Source organism: Lissotriton vulgaris, chromosome 6, assembly GCF_964263255.1.
Source record: "Lissotriton vulgaris chromosome 6, aLisVul1.2, whole genome shotgun sequence".
Taxonomy (NCBI): domain Eukaryota; kingdom Metazoa; phylum Chordata; class Amphibia; order Caudata; family Salamandridae; genus Lissotriton; species Lissotriton vulgaris.
In genome coordinates, this window is record NC_141694.1 from 1022744511 (window position 1) to 1022764713 (window position 20203).

The window sequence follows — 20203 nt, forward strand, 5'->3', positions numbered from 1 at the left end:
GAATTCTTCGAAGAAAAACAACTTGCAAACTTTCAAGCCCAACACCAGAATGTGGACTTATTCTAAGCTTTTGAATCTACAGAAAACATTCGCCATCAAAATGATGTTTAAAAAAATTGTTTGAAGGGACAGTAATAAGGACGCTAGTACCCTATTTCATGGTGCTTAGTATATGTTGTAACATGTTTAATTTCATTCTCCCTCAGTGATTGAGATTTGATTGGGTTGTGTTGAGCGGTGTTCTGTGGGTTATGTTGAACCCTGTTCCGTATGATTTTCCCTCAGTAGCTGAGAAGTTACTTGGTTTGTGTTGAACCCTGTTCTGTGGGTTGTGCTTGGGTAATGTTGAACAAAGTTCTGTGTTGTTTTCCCTCAGTGGTTGAGAAGTGCTTGGGTTGTGCTGAAACCTGTTCCATACGATTTTACCTCAGTTGTTGAGAAGTGTTTATGTTTCATTGAACCTTGTTCTGTGTAATTCTCCCTCAGTGGCTGAGAAGAATGAAAGTCATATTGCGCACTGTATTTCTCATTCTAGAAGATTCATATTTCATTTGTTTTCCTTATTCTGTGGCTGAAGAAAATATTTGAGACTCTTTTGCAGCTTCTACTCATCGGTTTTCTCAGGGGAGGGATCTTGCCCCTCATTTCCATGTGCTTAATTTGTTTAAATGTGTTGGCATGTATATTTGCTGTATTTGTACCCATGGTTCTCTCTGAGGGCATTTTGACTCTCAGTCCTTCATCGGGGTGGTCTGGTGAACTGATTTGGTATGTGTTGAGTAAAGTGTTTTCTCTTGGGTGGTGTGGTCATGCATGGTGTTAGAGTGACCTATTACAGATGGATGGTGATTGGGTGTGGTTTGTTTCATTTATGCGTCTCTTTATATTTGTTTTTTACTACTGGTATTGTAATTCGCTTTGAGACTTTTACCAGAGTGTGTTGTTCTTTTTTTGTAAAAAAGGGAAGGTATGTGGTAATTTGCCTTTTCTCTCTCCATTGACATCATGGAAAGTTGTGTTGGCAGTTACACCTGGGATGAGCTAACTAACATCTGCCCCAGGAGGCGTCTGCTATACATACTTGCACCTGTGCTTGCATACTGAATAAAGCCTCCAGAAAACTACAGGGTGTCCCTGAGTTGCTGCGCTACTTACCTGCCAACTTAAACCACTACAGCCTGGTATCAAAGTCAAACTTACCGGATGGTATTTACCAGTGTTGCCTGACCAGCTAATGGCTCTCATATACAAAGACAGCAATGGTATAGTAAATGTAAATGTAAATCCAGTACTTTTATAGCGCACGAATCACCCCAGAGGGGTATCTCGGCACTGGGTGTCCTTGGGAAGATTAAGCGAGCTATTGCCCAGAGTCGCATGGTGCTGGGCAGACCACTGCCGCCAGAGCCGGGGATCGAACCGTGATCCCCAGCGTCCAGCGTCAGTCCATGTTATAGAGTGGGGTTGAAGATAAAGGTGGTAGCCTGCACACCAGATGTACTTCTAATCTTATTTTTTACACCAATGCTCAAAGGCATAAATGCACAAATATAAATCAACCAATATCTCTCTGTGTAAAACAATTAACAACTAAAATGTTAATTGTCCCTCCAAAATGTCAACTCAAGCGTTCTGATGAAAGCATTCCCTGTAGGGGTTGCTTATTTGTAATAATGTGTTGAGATACTTGCAAATCCACAGTACAATGATATGTGACGTTCTGTCCTCAGAACTTTGTAAACCATCTTTACTCCAAAGTAATTGTCAGAACGCTTGAGTGTACATTTTGTTTGTTATTTTTTTTTAACAGTTCGGTATTGGTTGATTTATATATGTGCAATTAGGTATTGCGTATTATTCAGAAGGTTTAATTGCTGGTTAAAAAGCTATTTTGTTTTTAGCGTGTAGCATGTGTTCGGTTCAAACTATTTTTTTACGTTTCTTACTTCAATGGGGTGTATGTAGTTCGTCTGTTTTCATGGTTTGCACTTGGATTATGGATCACCAGATTAATTCCACATTACGTTAAAAAGGAAACGGTTCACAATTTTCACTTGTGGTTGATCACAAGGCTGGTTGTTCCGGTCAGTTTGTTCACAAATACTTGTTTTGATGGCATGAGGATGATTTTTCACGAGCACAATAGAAGCAACATTTTGTTTTATTAGGGTTGAAATCACAGGTTTAACGAGATTTTTTTTTTTACAGTATTACTGAGAAACACTGGGTATTTTTAAAATTTTTTATACATTTCACGTATGAAGGGCATATTGTTTATTGGGTTAGAATTCATGGCTCAGCCTGTTATTAATGCAAAATAATTGTTTTTTTTTTTCAAAACACATTTTATTAGTCTGCACGAATATAAATGCAAAGCCCCGAACACCGGGCAAAATAATTGGCTTTTGCCGATTTTTGATATGCTGTTTTTTTACACCAAAAGTTAACCCTGAGAAAGGGTGAGTGCCAGAAATGCATTGGCGTTACATTACGAGACGTATTGGTATTTTGGCATACTGTAGAGTAAGGCTTGGATGGGCACCTACAGGGCTTTAAGTGGGATGAAACAACTGAAGGGGGTCTCTCAAAGGGGCAAGGGCGATGTAAAATCTATGCTTAGCATAGTGTGCCGCCCCACTGGTATTTTTCTGCTTCTGTCATTGCATCCAGATATATAATACTAACATTACATCTACAACAAGCCAGGCTATTGGCTTTGTCAACGGTTGTTAGTTGAATATAACTAATAAGTAACGACTATGGCTTTGTTGTATATAATATTGAAAATGTTTCAGTTCTGAAATGATAGACTGTGAAAGAACTAAAATGAGTCTCTGTGAAGTTACATCAAAGTCTTTGAGCAGTGGTACTGCTGCAGAGTTAAGATTTTAGTTTCCAACCGGAGGGTGAGAGCAGAAATGTAGAGCCAGATAGAAACCCGTATCAGCACTTGCTTTTAAGAACTGCAGGTGCTCAGCACCGGCAAGACCTGGTCCACTTACAGCCCTGGGCACCTATATGCATTTAAACATTGATATTACAAATGTCTGGATAAACTTATGGAAGAAATGTTCTTTTTAATTTATTTTTTAAAACATATTTTATACATGTTTGTTAATAACATCCTGACATGACAAAAATATACTGTCTTTAGGTACATACCATTAGTCCCAAGGGGCAGAACCAAACAATATCCTACGTATTCAACGGTAGGTGTAACAGCAATTAATTAATTGTAAAAGTATCGCAATAACAGTGCTTCTGGAGTGGTTCATGGCGACAATCTACATATCACAGCGACAATCAACATATCACAGCAACATTGCCCAACCAATCCCCCCTGCCTCTTCAACCCCTACCCCCTCTCCTCCCTCCCTACAGGAATCACGTCTGCCCACTCATACACAAATATGAAGCACAGTTCTGTTATATTTGTGTGTGCGTTCCTAGTTTCACGACGTTGCGCATACTCATTCAGTAATGTATCCTGGGAAGCTCTGGCACTGTATATACGGTTTAGGTTGAACTATGTTGTAATGCCCTACAGCGTGTCATGTTGGTAGGGGTTCCGAGGTTATGGGAGGGAGGAGCCAATTCAAACATGGCTGACCGGAGCTTCAGCTCCGCAGAAACCCCCACGCATAACATCCTAAAGCGGCCATCCAAGCCCCACTAAATTATCTGTAAGGGCCAAATGCCAAAATCGGACGATCTGGAGCGTCTGCCGCTGGGGCCGCCGATTCTTCCAATGGCTGCTCTGCCGTGATATCGGCAATATCCACCCTGGCGATAACACCTCAAGATGGTGCCCGAGGTGACCCACGTTATGAGGTAACAATGCAGGGGGCGTGACATCAGGAGCGGGCCCCCTGTTGCCCTTTCATCTATCCTGGCGCCAGATCTGCAGCTTCCATTCGCCTGTGTGGCCCGACAGCATTGTGTGAATGGGGGCCCAAAGCCACAGCGGGCGGGACGGGTTACACGAGCGGGAGAGGATTTTAATTACAGCGCTCACCCCCTACATATGACGAAGCCGCTAACGCCCCCCTGGGAGAGCCAAGAAAGACATCAGCTTTTTGTCGAGCATGAAAGCTGGGTGGAGACCTGGGGATTTGTTTTAACACCCCTCCAGCTAATGACACGGGTGGACTGGGGTGCCCAGTACAGGAGCATTGGAGTATTTAGACCAGGGATCATGTGTGTGCAGCAGTGGTGAAAGGAGGTGTAAATACTGAAGATGCTCCTCCTTTTTACTGTCTGGCTCCTTTTCCCCTCTTGTTCTTCCCTCCGTTGGATCGGCTGGGCCGGCTTCCTCGTTTTCTTTGGACTTGGCCCTCGTAACTTTTGGACTGGAACTCAGGTGCGCCCCGCCATTTTGGGACCCTCTCCTGTTGTCGCTCTTGCCCTGGGTGCATCTTCCCATGTTGAGATGGTTTCCATCGATGCCCACGACCCGGGTCCGCCATTTTGTTGATTCTGGTCCTTTCCGTTGGTCCCTTGGATTCCATCCTGCTGACCTGCAGACATTTCATTTAGGCTGGACTGCCTTATCTCTTTCTCCCCCTCAGGTCCCTCTCTCTCCTCTCACCAAATTCAGCCTCCGACTCTTCTCCCACCTACCGCGCTCTACCCCTTTTCATTTTTTTTTAATTTCCCCTTTAACTCTGTAAATATGTGATATATACTTGTCCAGCCTAATCGCTAGTAAAATGTAACCCTGAGCAAATCTACTATTTGTATATATATGTATATAGAGAACTCTAACCACTAGTATATGTAGTAGACCCTAGTATTCACTACCATTCCTATGTGGTTCTTAGTTTATCCATTTGTATCGCTTCCTTGTGTGACTTTACAACCTGTACACTTGCAATTTTTTCTGTTTGTATCTTTTATGTAACTCATGTAATCCTAAGTGCTTATGTATCACAACCGGTTCTTTTGTAAAGCGCTCTGACACCTTCGGGTAATATTCGCGCTATATAAAATTGCATTAAAAAAACAAAATAAAAATAAAATATGAATAGTTCTAACATTGAATCCCAATCCAATGAAATTGGCCTCTTCCGTAAGCCCCTGCATTCTTCCCGCCTTATAGCCGCACTTTCCAACCTCCCCCACCTGACCACCTCTCCATGTCAGCTAAGCGCCGTGGGGAGCACAGCGGACTTGCACCTCATGGTAATTGATAGTTTTGCTATAAGCAGGGCCAAGTTAGTAAATCGGGGTGAACTATCTGCTTCTCCCGGCAGCGCCGCAAACCCAATATTGCAAATGCTACTTACCAGTATGCATCTGTTCTTGGCATGTAGGGCTGCTGACATTCATATCTGTGCATAGATCGCCGCCTAGTGTTGGGTCCGGATGATTGCACATTGTTGTCCTGGAAGAGTCTTCGAAGTATCACGAGATAGGTGGCTCCTCCCCTGGACTACAGTGCGCATGGGCATTGCCTCCATCCCCCGATTGTTTTTAGCCATTGGCAGAGATGGAGTGAAGTATGTGAGTGATGCCCATGCTATGAGCATATGTATATATATATGAATACTGCAGCTGCTACAGGCGCCGGGGAGGAGGGTGGGCGATATGAATGTCAGCAGCCCTACATGCCAAGAACAGATGCATACTGGTAAGTAGCATTGGCAGTTCGAGGCATGTGGGCTGCTGAATTCATATCTGTGCATAGAATACATAGCAGTCCCCCTCTTATCGGCGGCCGCCCGTGCCAGCTGCAGCAGTTTGAAAAAGTGTTTTGAGAACAGCCTGACCAACAGCTGCCTGCTGTTTGGAGTGCACGTCTACGCAGTAATGTTTAGTGAAAGTATGTGTGGTAGACCATGTGGCTGCTCTACAAATATCTTCTAAGGGAATGTTACCTAGGAAAGCCATAGAGGCCCCCAACTTTCTGGTGGAGTGGGCTCTCGGTGGAATTGTGAGAGTGCGTTTAGCCTTAGCGTAACAGATCTGAATGCATTTCACGATCCACCTAGCGATCCCAGCTTTGGAGATAGCGTTTCCCTTGTGGTGTGAGGCAAAAGCAACGAAAAGTTGCTTGGTCTTACGAAAATCTTTTGTCCTGTCAACGTAGTACATCAAGGCTCTTTTAACGTCAAGGGTGTGGAGCATCCGCTCCGCCAGCGACTCTGGGTTTTGAAAAAACACTGGCAACTCAATTGTCTGGTTCATGTGGAATTGAGATACAACCTTGGGTAAGAATTTAGGGTTAGTGCGGAGTACCACCCTGTTAGCGTGTACTTGGAAGAAAGGTTCCTGGATGGTGAGCGCCTGCAACTCGCTAACCCTCCGTAGCGATGTAATTGCTACTAAGAAAGCAACCTTCCAAGTCAGAAACTGAAGCTCACAAGAGTGCAGTGGCTCAAAGGGAGGACCCATCAGCCTTGTAAGAACCACATTGAGGTTCCATTCCGGAGCTGGTGGTGTCCGTGGTGGAATGACTCTTTTGAGTCCTTCCAGAAAAGCCTTGATAGTAGGGACCTTAAAAAGTGATAGGTGTTGCCTATTCTGGAGGTATGCTGCCATTGCAGACAAGTGAATGCGGATGGAAGAGTACGCCAAATTGCATTGGTACAGGTGGAACAGGTAACAAATGATGTTCTGAATAGAAGCATCCAGCGGGTCAATATTGTGGTTTACGCAGTAAATGACAAACCTCTTCCATTTAGCCGCATAACAAGCTCTAGTAGTGGGCTTCCTTGCCTCCCGAATGATGTCCATGCAATCGGGGGGAAGGTTGAGGCAGCCAAACTCTAGGACTTCAGGAGCCAGATCGCCAGGTTGAGCTGTTGCGGATCTGGGTGCTGAATGTCGCCATGGCTCTGCGTCAGAAGGCTGGGCGTGAGATGAAGCCTTTGATGCGGTACCACGGAGAGTTACAGAAACGTGGTGTACCATGGTTGGCGAGCCCACGTTGGAGCAACCAGGATGAGAGTCATCGAGTGCTGCCTGAGTTTGCGTGCCACCAGCGGTATCAGAGGGGCTGGGGGAAAAGCGTACGCAAATCTGCCTGACCAGTTCATCCACATCGCATTGCCCTGCGATTGCGGGTGTGGGAACCTGGCGGCGAAGCTTTGGCATTTTGCGTTCTCCTTTGTGGCGAATAGGTCTATCTCTGGATGACCCCACCTTTGGAAGTACGGTTGGAGTACTGATGGATGTATCTCCCACTCGTGCATTTGGTGGCTGTGCCTGCTGAGCAGGTCCACCATCTGGTTGTCCTTGCCCGGGAGATGCTCTGCCATGAGGAAGATGTTCCTCTGAATGGCCCACTTCCACATGCTCTGAGCCAGATGAGACAGCTGCGGAGAGTGTGTGCCACCCTGCTTCTGAATGTAGTACATGGCCGTCATGTTGTCCGTCCGGATCAACACGACCTTGTTGCACAGATGTACTTTGAAGGCCTTCAAGGCCATGAAGATTGCCATCAGTTCCAAAACGTTGATGTGCATCTTCCTTTGCTGTAGTGTCCATAGTCCCTGCACTGTGTAGTGGAGTACATGCGCTCCCCATCCCTGGAGAGAAGCGTCCGTTGTCAGGATAATCTGTGGCACAGGCTCCTGGAACGGTCGGCCCTTGCAAAGGTTTTGTGGATTCCACCAATGCAGAGAGTTGTATGCCCGACCGCTCACCAACACTAGGTCTGTCAGTTGCCCATGAGCCTGAGTCCACTGACGTGCTAGGCACTCCTGAAGCGGACGCATATGTAGTCTCGCGTGCGGGACGACGGAGATGCAGGAGGCCATCATGCCTATCAACTGCATGAACACTTTCGCTGGAAGCGAGTGTTGAGGTCTGAATCGTTGGATCAGCGTTTGGATACTCGCGATTCTCACCGAATTTGGCTGCGTAGTGGCTGCCAGAGTGTCTATTGTCGCGCCCAGATACTGCCGTATATGGGCGGGCTGGAGATGGGATTTTGGATAGTTCCGCGAGAATCCCAGATCGTGCAGGAGGTGAATTGTGCGGGACACGTGGTCCGCGCACTGCTGTTCTGTCTTTGCCTGAATGAGCCAGTCGTCCAGATAGGAATAGACGTGGACGTTCTGGCGTCGCAGATGCGCTGCCACAGTCGCCAGGCACTTTGTAAAGACCCTTGGCGCTGTGGTGACCCCGAAAGGCAGAACCCTGAACTGGTAGTGCTGGTCTTGAATCGTGAATCTGAGGTAGTTCCTGTGGGAAGGATGCAGGGGGATATGAAAATACGCATCCTTTAGATCTAGCGTAGCCAGGAAGTCCCCTTGTTGAAGCAGGGGGAGGACCTGCTGCAACGTGAGCATATGGAAGTGCTCCGATAGAATGTACCAGTTGAGGGGCCTGAGGTCCAGGATGGGCCTTAGGGATCCGTCCTTTTTGGGGATTAGAAAGTACAGAGAGTAAACTCCTGTTCCCCTTTCTTGCAGTGGGACGAGCTCTATTGCCCCTTTTTGCAGCATGACTTTAACCTCCTGCTGCAACAAGTGCAAGTGCTCGCCGGACATAGGACGGCTTCTTGGAGGTATGTTTGGTGGAGTGGAAGTAAGTTCCAGACAGTAACCGTACTGGATAAGAGACTTGACCCACCTGTCCGTGGTGATGGATTTCCACGCGGGCAGGAACTGCTGGAGTCTCCCCCCGACCGGTGTTGTGTGGTCGGGGGGCAGTGACAAGGCGTCACTGTTTGTTGGCGGTGGAGGACCTGGAGCTGTTGTTCCCACGTCCCCTGCCTTTAACGTTGTTGCCCCTGTAACCACCTCTACCCTTGTTGGTGTACGAGGTCTGGGTGTTGGTCTTGTAATACTGTGTGGAATGTGATGCCTGACCCCTTGAGGTGCCTCTGTTATTGGAGCGTCGAAAGGAACCACCCCGAAACTGCTGAGACTGGAGGGCCCCCATAGACTTGGCGGTGTCCGTGTCTTTCTTCATTTTTTCAAGTGTCGCATCCACCTCGGGGCCAAACAGGTGGTCAGGATTAACTGTTTGGTTCAGGATGGTTGTCTGTATATCTGGTTTGAATCCTGAAATTCTAAGCCATGCATGTCTCCTCAGCAACACGCTAGTGTTGATTGCCCTGGAGGCGGTATCAGCCACATCCAGCGCACATTTGATGGAAGCGTTGGTGATCAGCTTCCCCTCCTGAATCAACATCTCCCCAGCCTCCTTGTACTGATCAGGCAAGTGCTGCAGAAGTGTTTCTAGGGTGTCATAATGCGCCCTATCGTAGCGTGCAAGTAGGGCCTGCGTGTTTGAAATGCGCCAAATATTAGCTGCCTGCGCAGCAATTCTTTTCCCTGAGGCTTCAAATATTTTCGACTCTTTGTCTGGGGGAGGAGCGTCACCCGTGGTCTGCGAGTTCGCCCGCTTACGTGCGTTGGATACCACCAAAGAATCCAGTGGCAAGTGCCCCTTGATGTAAGTTGGATCCGAGGGCGCTGCCTTGTATTTTTTATCAATACGAGGATTGATGACTCGCGCCCGAGTGGGCTCCTTGAACACCTCCGGCGCATGTTTCAGCACTCCCTTTAGCATAGGCAATGTCTTGACTGACTTCTCAGCCACTGAGAAAGTGTCAAACAAGAAGTAGACATCCACAGGATCTGAATGTAGGTCAACATCATGATTAGCTGCAGCCCTCTCAATCAGAGCGTTGAAGGCTGCAGAGTCCTCCGTACGATAAGGCTCCAACACCGGCTCCAAGGTGATCTTCCGTTTGAGGAGAGAGAGCTTCCCGGTGTTGGCGTCGATGATAACCTCTCGGCGTTCCTCATCTGCGAGTGGCTGGAGCCGAGGCTTCGGCACCACCAAGGAAGCCTTGGGCGTTGACACCACCTTCAAAGGCACCCCGGCCCCATGCTTCGGAGCGAAAGCCTTCGGCGTCGTCTTCGGCGGCAGCGTGTAGCGGATAGGCGTTTGCGCCTTTGCCGGCTTCGGTGTAGGCTTCGGCACCACATCCTTCGGTTCGGGAGCCTCAGCGTCCTTCCGAATCCTCTGCAGGGACTCGACGACCTTTTTGGCCAAGGCCGGAGAGGGCTGGACCTGCTCGAGCGATTTCCCCGAGTCCGGAGTCGGGTCGGCGAAAGGCACGGTCTTCGGAGCAGACACATCACCATCCTTGGCCTTGACGGCCGGAGTCGGCGAAGCCAGAGCTTCGGCGTCGCCCTGACGCTTCTTCAGAGCCTTCTTCGGCTCATCGACCTCGACCACCTTCGGCGCCGACGCGGCCGCGTCGGTCGTCTTCGCCTTCGGCTTCGACACCGGGGTCTTTGGGTCGGCCATCTTGGCGTGGCTCTTGCTGTCGGCCATTTTGAATTTCTTCGACTTCGAGGCCTCTGGAGCCTTCTGTCCCACCAGAGCGACTTTCACTTTCGGTTTCGAAACTGTTGGTGTGGACCCCGATGGCTTCACTTTCGTTTTCTTTAACGGGAGTGGCACATCAGAAACGTCCGTGGCCGGGCCCGTAGGCGAGGCCGTGGGACAATTAACAAGGTCTTGGGTAAGGCCCGAAGGCGATCCCTCGACCTGGGCCGTATAATGGGGGTTGACCCCTGAGTCAGTCTGAGGATGCTCCTCCTCTGAGCTATCCTCCACGGTGGCAATGGCCCCATCGTCGTCCCCTACCTCACCGACGACTTCATCAAACTCCTCGTCTCCCGCGTCGTAGTTTTCTTCCTCCGACGCCGGGCTAGAGTCCGAAACTTGAAAGACATTGTCGTCTCCAACGTCTTCTTCGAAGATGTTGTCTGGCGGGGGCGCTGATAACTGGGCCTGGAGCCTAGCGGCCCGACGAAGCTTGAGAGTCTTCTTACACCGGAACTTTGAACAGGCCATACACCTGGTCTCATCATGGTCCGGCGACAGACATTTGTTGCACACTGGGTGCACGTCGAGGTTTGAATACTTGGAGGTGCACACCGGGCACCTCTTGAACGGGGTTCGTTCCATGTCTGGAGCGTCGTGTAGGCCCGTCCGCGCCGACAGCACGCGGAAGGGCAGCAAGAGTTCGGAGCTGAAGAATAGTCAAACCCGAACGAAAAACGATACCGACGCCAAGCCTAAAGTCCTTTTGGTCTCAAGTTAAGAAAGTTAAACTATGATCGATTCCGACAGAGGGAACCGAAACACATCCAAACCCAATGGCGGAAAAAAACAATCTGGGGATGGAGGCGATGCCCATGCGCACTGTAGTCCAGGGGAGGAGCCACCTATCTCGTGATACTTCGAAGACTCTTCCAGGACAACAATGTGCAATCATCCGGACCCAACACTAGGCGGCGATCTATGCACAGATATGAATTCAGCAGCCCACATGCCTCGAACACAATATGCCGCTGTATCCCCACCGGCAATTCCTGTTACAGTCCCTAGGACCTTTATGATGGTGGCCCATGGGCAGACAGTTGTGGGCAGGCCCACAGCATATGTATGAGGTCAGCATCGTGTGCAAGACATTGTGGGCAGTGGTTCTTCGCTTCCAGGTACATTTTATTTAATTGGTGCGGTGTGAGATATGACCTATGTAATACCATGTACTGGATGTCTTTAAATTTAGAGTTATGGGACACCCTCTTGGGATACTCGAGGAGGAAATCTCATTCCTTGTCTGACAGTTCTATTCCAATGTCAGCATTCCACTTTGCACTAAGTGCCGCCAAGGAGGTTGCTGCATGGGACCAAATACCCCTATACAACCACGAGTCATGTGACGTCCATTACCCTTGAGGTGTAGTGTATGTACTAGCTCGTGTGTGGGGGGCTCTTTATTTCCTGGTGCCCAACACTGCTTGATGTATTTAGCAATGGCTGTATGCAGAATATAGAGGGATCGTGGGACACCCTGTTCCCTGGCAAAGTTCTTGTGGTCCGGTAACATACTCTCCCCAAACAGCATCCCTACAGTGTTCACTCCTTCCTGTACCAATTTGTTTGGATGCCTCGGGTGGTGATTACCCCTGTGAGTGTGGGAATCCCTACTTGTGGAATGTTGGGGGCGTAAGGGAGTCGCTGATTAACGTAGTGTAACGATCTTCTCCAGTTGGTAAAGGCTACCTTCAATAGTGAGGGGGCTGTGGATAGGACCCACCCCTTGGGCAACAATAGGGTATAAAGGGTAGCTCGAGCTAACGCTTGCTGCGTGAGCACTATCTCGTGGAGGTTATGACCAGCAATCCAGTACAGCCAACCACTGCAATTGACTCGCGTAAAAATATGCCCTACAATCTGGGACACCCATGACCCCTTTGTCTGTTCCCAGCTGAAGTTTTCGAGCCCCACCCTCCTGCGGCCCTGCCCCATATCAGTTCCAGCAAGAGAGTATTCAGAGTTTTAAAGAGAACAGTCAGGATCACCATAGGCAGATTAGTAGTAGAGCAGTCTCGGAAGCATGACCATTTTGGAAATGGCAACTCTACCAGCCACCAAGAGTGGTAGTGACGTCCAATAGGTTAGTTGAGTTCTGAGTGCCTCGACTGCCCATAAGAGATTGCCATTCAACAACTCCTGTAGGCCCCTGTATATTTGTATACCGAAGTATTTCAAGTTAGTGGATGCAATCGGGAGCGTTAAGGGGCCCAAGCAGATAGGCTCTAGTTGCTCCTCAGCTTGGAAATAAAATGCATATGATTTGGTCTCATGGATGGTAAGGCCAGAAACGCTTTGGAACGGAGTAAAGATGTGTGAATGGGCCCAAGACTACCCTGGAGATTGGGTAGGTAGAGGATAATGTCAGCATAGAACAAGAGGGTATGCATAGCGTTGCCAACACGGATACCATGTCCTACTGTGTATTTCCGAAGTTTAATGGCTAAGAGCTCAAGTGCTAATACAAATAGAAGTGGCGAAAGCGGACAGCCTCGACGTGTACCACGGTTAACTGGGTAGGACTATTAGATAGAAATGGTTGTGACCAGAGAATTACGAAACACAGTCATCAAGCAATTGCGGACGCAGCCTCCATGCTGGGATTGGAGTGGGGATCTACCCCCAGGAGAACGTAATCTCTAGAGGGTTGTGGTCCGATAGCGTTTTCCCCAATTTCATGGTGTGTATAATTTGAGTGACAAAGGTCGTAGAGCAGAACTCCCTATCAATTCGCGTGTTAAGCATGTGAGGGGGAGAGCAAAACAAATATTCACGACTGTCTGCATTTTTGATGCACCATGCATCGGACAGTGACCAGCTTCAGCCCAGCCCCGGAGGGAGGCCCCTTGCTTCCTACCGCTGCAGTGGAGGTTGAGAGCGATCCAAGCCTAAGCCCAAGACTGTGTTGTAATCCCCCCTAAAATCCAGAGGTAGCTTACCCAGTCAGTTAGCACTGTATTTAGGGCACCCAAGAATTTGTCTTGCTGATAATTCGGAGCATATATGCTGCCTAGCACTATATGAATGCCATCAAGTGTACCATGGACTAGAGCCACTGACATCTATTCACTGTTCTAAAGCAACAAAAGGGGTACCATTCCTGATCCATATGCTGGACCCCCTCGCAAATGCAGAGTATGATGTGTTAAACATTTGCACTAACCCAATACAAGGTCTACCCAGAGAAGAACGGTGGACCAAACTAAAGAACACTGCTGAAAACAGTACAACCTTAACAAGCATTGAGTAGTCACTAAGGGGTTTGTGGGTACAGTGCCCTGCAGCAACCCTTAAGACCGGGGTTACCATGGTTGCAATGCAACTGACTGGGCCATGGCCAATCACAAGGTTGGAAGAGCATTGCAAGGCTGGAAGGCTGTAAAAGTCGGCACTCCATCTACCTCCTGGTACATTGAGATCAGGCTTGGTTATGACAGGTAGTCATTCACCAATTCCAGGGTGACGGAGGGGAAAAGAGCAAGATGTACTCCGAGTCCGACTGTAGATTGGTGTCTTCAGAGGATTCGGCCGAGGAGAGATGGTCCCATTCATTGAGCGTCGCTGCCGTAAGTAATGCTGACTTGCGACTCTCCATGACTTGTTCCGGAATTGGGCTTGTCTACGTCTCCATGCGGTTTGTTTTCCTTCGGTGTATTTTTCTCCCTTGTGATGATTGTGACCTTTGATTGGTGCTTTGCATCGTCTCCTGTGATGCCCCAGCAGAAAACATGACATCCACCCATTCAGTATCTTCCTCTGAATCCCCAAAGTAGTACGGTTTCTGCACAGGCATGACTGAGTCGGGCTGGAAACAGCAGGGCATATTTGAAGTTGAGAGCTCCGAGTTTCTTTTTGACTTCTTGATGGGAGGCCCTTTGAAGTTGGACGGCAATAGTAAACTCTGGGTACAGTGAAATCCATTTCGAATAGGATAGGAGACTTCTCTCTGACGGCTCAGAGTAAGGTATTGCGATCCTTGTAATTAAGTTTTCGGGCGATTATAGGCCGGGGTGACACTCCAGCAATCGGTTTTCCAGTAGGTATTCTATGTGCCCTTTCCACGCTTAAGAGGTCTGTCAGCCCCTCCGGGGCTAGAGTATCGCGCAAACTGCTCCAGGAAGCGTGTTGAATTTGTCACAGCGATCCGTTAGGCCCACAATACGAACATTGTTTCTGCGTGACTGGTCCTCAGCGTCTTCGACCCTATCCTGAAAGTCGGTCACCTGGCATTGCAGCTGCTCTAGTTGTTCCGTGTGGGCCTTGTGTTGCGGCAACATCTCGGTGAGGAGCATTTTATTGCTTTTCATGGTGGCGGTAAGTTTATCATGATCGGCTTTTAACAGCGTGAAACCCATCGTTAGTGTGCCTATTTGTTGCTCGATTGTCTTTCGCAAGTCACGGACCTCCTCAAAAATAATGTCCAGCTTATCTGGGAGATCCTCCATAGCTGTTGACGGTATGCAGTCTGTGGCAGATACTTAGGAGCCATCATCCTGCCCACTGTGGTCTGCACCCCTGATGTAGAAGAGTCAGGTTGTATCCCTTTCGTGCAACCCATCGCAGGCTGTGCAGCGACCCCAGTGTCTGCAGCAGTGGGCTAAATGAGGGGGGTGGGAAAGGAAAGAAATTGGGGGGAATAACGGTCATCCCCAGTCTGTTGTGTACTTCTTCGCTTCTCCAACCTCCGTAGGAAGCAAGGAATAGTATCCAGTATTGCGCAGACCTGCTTTCAGCGCTACTGTACCCCCTTACTAGGGAAGAGGGTGGTTGGCTCCTCCCCACGCAACTTCCGAGCCAATAGGGTGACAGTGCAGCAATGACCTTTGCAGCCCCCCTCACCTTTGCAGCCTCCCTTCTGGGATTCATGTTCAGATTACTTGTTGCTCCCTATTTCAGAAGTCCAGCGCAGTCCGCCACTCCAGACCCTCTGCTGTCCGATCGCAGGAGGAGCACAGATCCTGCCAGCGCCGGGCTTAGGTCCGCGCCTCGCAATCTCCAAGTGCCAAGGGGGCCTGCGTAGTGATTAAAGAACTCCACCGCGGCCCACACAAGGTAAGTGTCCTCCAGCGACCTGTTTCCTAATTGCCCTCATTTAGCACAGCAGAATGCAGGTTCCCAGAAGATTGGATCAGGAACCAGGAGTGGAGGTAAGAGCTTCAATTTAGGTGCGCATTCATCTGGATGGCCAGCGTGCTACAGCCGTCACTTTCCCCAAGGCCACAGCATAGTAAATTTTCGGCCACAGTGACACAAAAGGCAGCCCACAGGCTACGACGCAGTGGCGGTGCGTCCATTAGGGCGCTGGGGCATTGCCTCAAAAGCTGCATGCGCCCGCAGCTCCCTCTGCGTCTCTGAACTTAAGTAAACTGATTCAGTTTAATTAAGTTCAGAGACGCAGAGGGAGAACTGTCTGACAATCATGTCAGTCAGCAGGACGTCAGATCGCCCACCCACTTCAGAGTCTGAAGGGGGCGGGCGGTCCGGCGTCATGTTGACTGACATGCATGATGCATTGTCAGACATGGGATAGGCAGCAGCACAAGTGGGCTTGACTGGTGAAATCAGAACATTTTTCCGACCTGCCCAGTCATGCGCACTTGTGTTTGCACTGGCTGGCGGCTGTGCATTAGGAGAGTGAGGGTTGAGAAACGCTGCAACCCTCGGTCTCCTAATGGGCAGGCAGGCAGGCGGCGGGTACCCCTGCTAAGCCAATCCTGGCGCTGCTGGAGCAGCGTCAGTATTGGCTGAGAGGGGTTGCCACTTGCCACTCCAGTGACAGAGTAACGTTGAAGGCGCCAACGCAGAAGTCGGAGCAGAGGCGGCGCGAATGGCGGACCCGTAAGTTTGGTTTATTTTAATCTCCCCCCTCAGTGAGTATTGCGAGCGCGAGTTGCAACTGTTGCTTTGTCAGTTATAAACTCCAGAGGGGAAACGTTTGTTTTGAAATTACTATGAGGTACAGTCATACAGACACCAGTAATGCTCACAAAAAATACACATATTACTGAAAATCACTTCAAAAATGTCAGAAATGGGAATCGTGGGCTGCGATATCCTGCAAAAGTAAAAAAAAAAAAAAAAACAGTTTGCTGCGACCACAACTGTTCCGAGCAGCACTTTTAATTAATTAGTCCCATAAAGTGATATAAACACAAAGGAGCCTCGAGTTTATCCGACCTTCCTCCCTGTTTTAGCATTACACATGCTAATCAGCGAAGAGGTGGTCAGCCCCTTCTGACTCTTCCTCAGGGGACTCTGCTTAGGCCCGGGATGACCTTTAGCTCCCGCGTGCGCAGGCCTTCTCTGTGGAGGCTTATCTCCTTCGTGGGCAAAGTAAACAAAATGAAGTGCTCAGATCATAGCGCCGAGAAGCAGCTGGGCCAAGAAGAGGGAACATGCACCGATAGCATGGCAAAGAAGGTGAGAAGAATTTTTAACAGGGGGTCCCTTTGCATAAGACACCCTGACCATCTGTTGGCTGAAAAGGACCAGTTCTATTTTCTTTATTACAAAAGCCAGTAACGTGATTTATATTCATGTTCAGTAAGGTGCAGCGAGGTGTATGAAAGTTTTCAGTAGATTTGTTGCTCCTGAGGAAATATGGTACGTTATACACTAAACCAGCCTATCTTCAAATTGTTAAGACTTGAGTAAAGACCGTAATAATATTTAATTTGTTCTAAAACACCGCTATCTTTTTTTTAAAGTAAAGATTTTTTATTAGGCAATTACGCAGCCGTGCACTGTCCAAGCTTTTCGAAACTGGAAACAGAAGTGTTCATGTGTTTAACAAATCTAGCGAGTGAAGAGTATTAACAATGATAATTTTCGTATTCCCCTCGTTGTCCAATTAGAAATATACACGTCACGTCATATAACATCATCATCCCATTGCAAAACCTCTGCAACTCCCTCGCCTCCTACTTCCACAACAAGATCGCAGACATACACAACAGCTTCAGCACACAACCGACGCACCCCACGACCGCACCGACGCCCCCCACCACCACCATCCGCGCCTGGACCCCGATCACCACCGAAGACACCATCCGTACGATGAACTCCATCCACTCCGGATCCCCAACCGACCCCTGCCCTCACCACGTCTTCAACAAAGCCAACGCGGTCATCGCACCCCATCTGCGAGACATCATCAACACCTCCTTTGACACCGCCACCTTCCCGGAGAGCTGGAAGCACGCCGAACTCAGCGCTCTACTGAAGAAACCATCAGTGGACCCCACCAAACTCAAAAACTACCGCCCCATCTCGCTCCTCCCGTTTCCGGCCAAAGTCATCGAGAAGACAGTCAACAAGCAGCTGGCCGCCTTCCTCGAGACGAACGGATCCCTCGACCTCTCGCAGTCTGGCTTCCGGGCCAACCACAGCACCGAGACCGCCCTCATCGCAGCCACTGACGACATCCGAGCCCTGCTCGACAACGGAGAAACAGCGGCCCTCATCCTCCTGGACCTCTCCGCGGCGTTCGACACGGTCTTCCACCGCACCCTAGTGCAGCGTCTCAGCAACGTCGGAATCCAGGAGAAGGCACTACAATGGATCATCTCCTTCCTCGCCGGAAGAACACAGGGAGTCCGCCTACCATCGTTCAGATCAGAAGCCACCAAAGTCATCTGCGGCGTTCCTCAGGGCTCCTCGCTCAGTCCCACCCTCTTCAATGTCTACATGAGCCCCCTTGCGGCCATCGCACGCCAACACAACCTCAACATCATCTCCTACGCCGACGACACCCAGCTGATCCTCTCCCTGACCAACGACCCGCCGCCGCCAGAGCCAACCTACACGAAGGGATGAAAGACGTAGCAGAGTGGATGACGACCAGCCGCCTGAAACTGAACTCAGACAAGACGGAAGTTCTCATCCTGGGCTCCTCACCCTCCGCCTGGGACGACTCCTGGTGGCCCCCCGCCCTGGGCAGCGCACCCAAACCAACAGACCACGCACGCAACCTGGGCTTCATCTTGGACTCCTCCCTCTCCATGACCAGACAACTCAACACTGTCTCCTCGTCATGCTTCAAGATCCTGCGCATGCTACGTAAGATCTTCCGCTGGATCCCCACCGAGACCAGGAAGACGGTCACCCAGGCCCTCGTCACCAGCCGACTGGACTACGGCAACGCCCTCTACGCTGGAACCACCGCCAAGCTCCAGAAGAGACTCCAGCGGATCCAAAAAGCTTCAGCAAGACTCATCCTCGACATCCCCCGACACAGCCACATCTCCAGACACCTGAGAGACCTGCACTGGCTCCCGGTCAACAAGAGAATCACCTTCCGCCTCTTCACCCACACACACAAAGCCCTACACAACCAAGGCCCAAGATACCTCAACAGCCGCCTCAACTTCTACACTCCCACTCGTCAGCTCCGATCGACCAGCCACATCCTCGCCGCCGTCCCCCGCATCCGAAGAGCCACCACAGGAGGAAGGTCCTTCTCCTACCTGGCCGCCAAGACTTGGAACTCCCTCCCGACCTACCTCCGCCTGACCCAAGACCACCTCGCCTTCAGGAAGCAGCTCAAGACCTGGCTTTTCGAGCAGTAGCGCCCCCCCCCCAAGCGCCTTGAGACCCTCCGGGTGAGTAGTGCGCTATATAAATGTTCTTGATTGATTGATTTTAAAGCAAAATCCATTGTTTATAGAAATAGATTGTTGAGGGTTTGTACAAACATCTGCACAAAAGCATCGTACAGCGAGTCACAAAAGCGATTTAAATCGGTCTATATATTTTTTTTGATCCGTAATCTTTCCTGGAGCAGGAGAGAAATTAAAATGTGTGGGCTTCTGTGATGTAAAGAACAGTAACAAGGCAATGTGATGCTAATATCTTTATTTTGCGCCTTTATTGGAAATGTGCTTTCCAGCAGTAAACTTCTGTATCACGTATCTTCGCCACTAGTGATTGCGCTTGGATTTCACTCCTTCAGAAGAACAACACATCACTAGACAGTTTGGTCGACTCCCACCATGTGTATAGAATGAGTGAGTGGCTGATTGTTGATAGTGCATCTGTCTGTCAGGCAGCTGCACGACGCTTCGCTAGAGTGACAAATGGATGGTAAAGCTGAAACAGGAGCAATAGGACCCTTTCCCTACACAGGAAAGTAGTAGTACCTTATTACCTTACCTTTGCTTGTGGGTGCGGGCAAGGAGCACGGAATCTGTCCTAGTCCTGTGAAATTTTCTGAACTGATGTTATTTACCGGTGATGTCTTGAAATAAGCCCAGACAGTCGGTGTAGATACAGTATGAAGTAATTGCACTATTGTTTGTCAATATTATTGATGGAGCAGATACATTCTCATTAGATTATCTGAATAATGTGATGTTATAATGCTTTTGTAACACACTAAAACTGTATATATTTCATTTTTTTAAGCTGTAACAAAACATATATAATGAAACGTTAATACTATGTTAAAACAGCAGGGAACCCACCTTCTAGGAGAGTGACTGGCAGATATTACGATTTTGATGAAAGTTGTCTTAAGTATGTATCATCCCCTGAAGTTACAGTGCTTGGAAATGCAGTTCGTAGCTCCTTGATTTTGAGCACTTTCATCACTAACTTTCGATATTAGTTCCTTCCTGCTTCTCAGTTGACGCTTATACCAATTTTTACGTCTCACCACTTTCACCACTGCTTAGACGGCGGCATTCAACTCTGCTGGTGCATCACACTTACCGCCTGTCTGGGCCTTGCTCTAGTACAGGCCCCCAGGCCCACGTGGGATCCCGGACCTGGAACAGCCCACTACGTCGGGGTCACTGCCTCCTTGCTCCGCAGGCCGCAAGGAACACACACTGCTGGCGTAGGCCTCAGCGCAGCG

General features: G+C 49.2%; 1 protein-coding gene across 3 annotated transcripts in view; it reads right to left on the reverse strand.

The window, feature by feature from the left end:
* The window catches only part of LYST (lysosomal trafficking regulator), a 4348576-nt gene that overhangs the window by 3555286 nt on the left and 773087 nt on the right, over positions 1-20203 (reverse strand). The window lies entirely within an intron of this gene.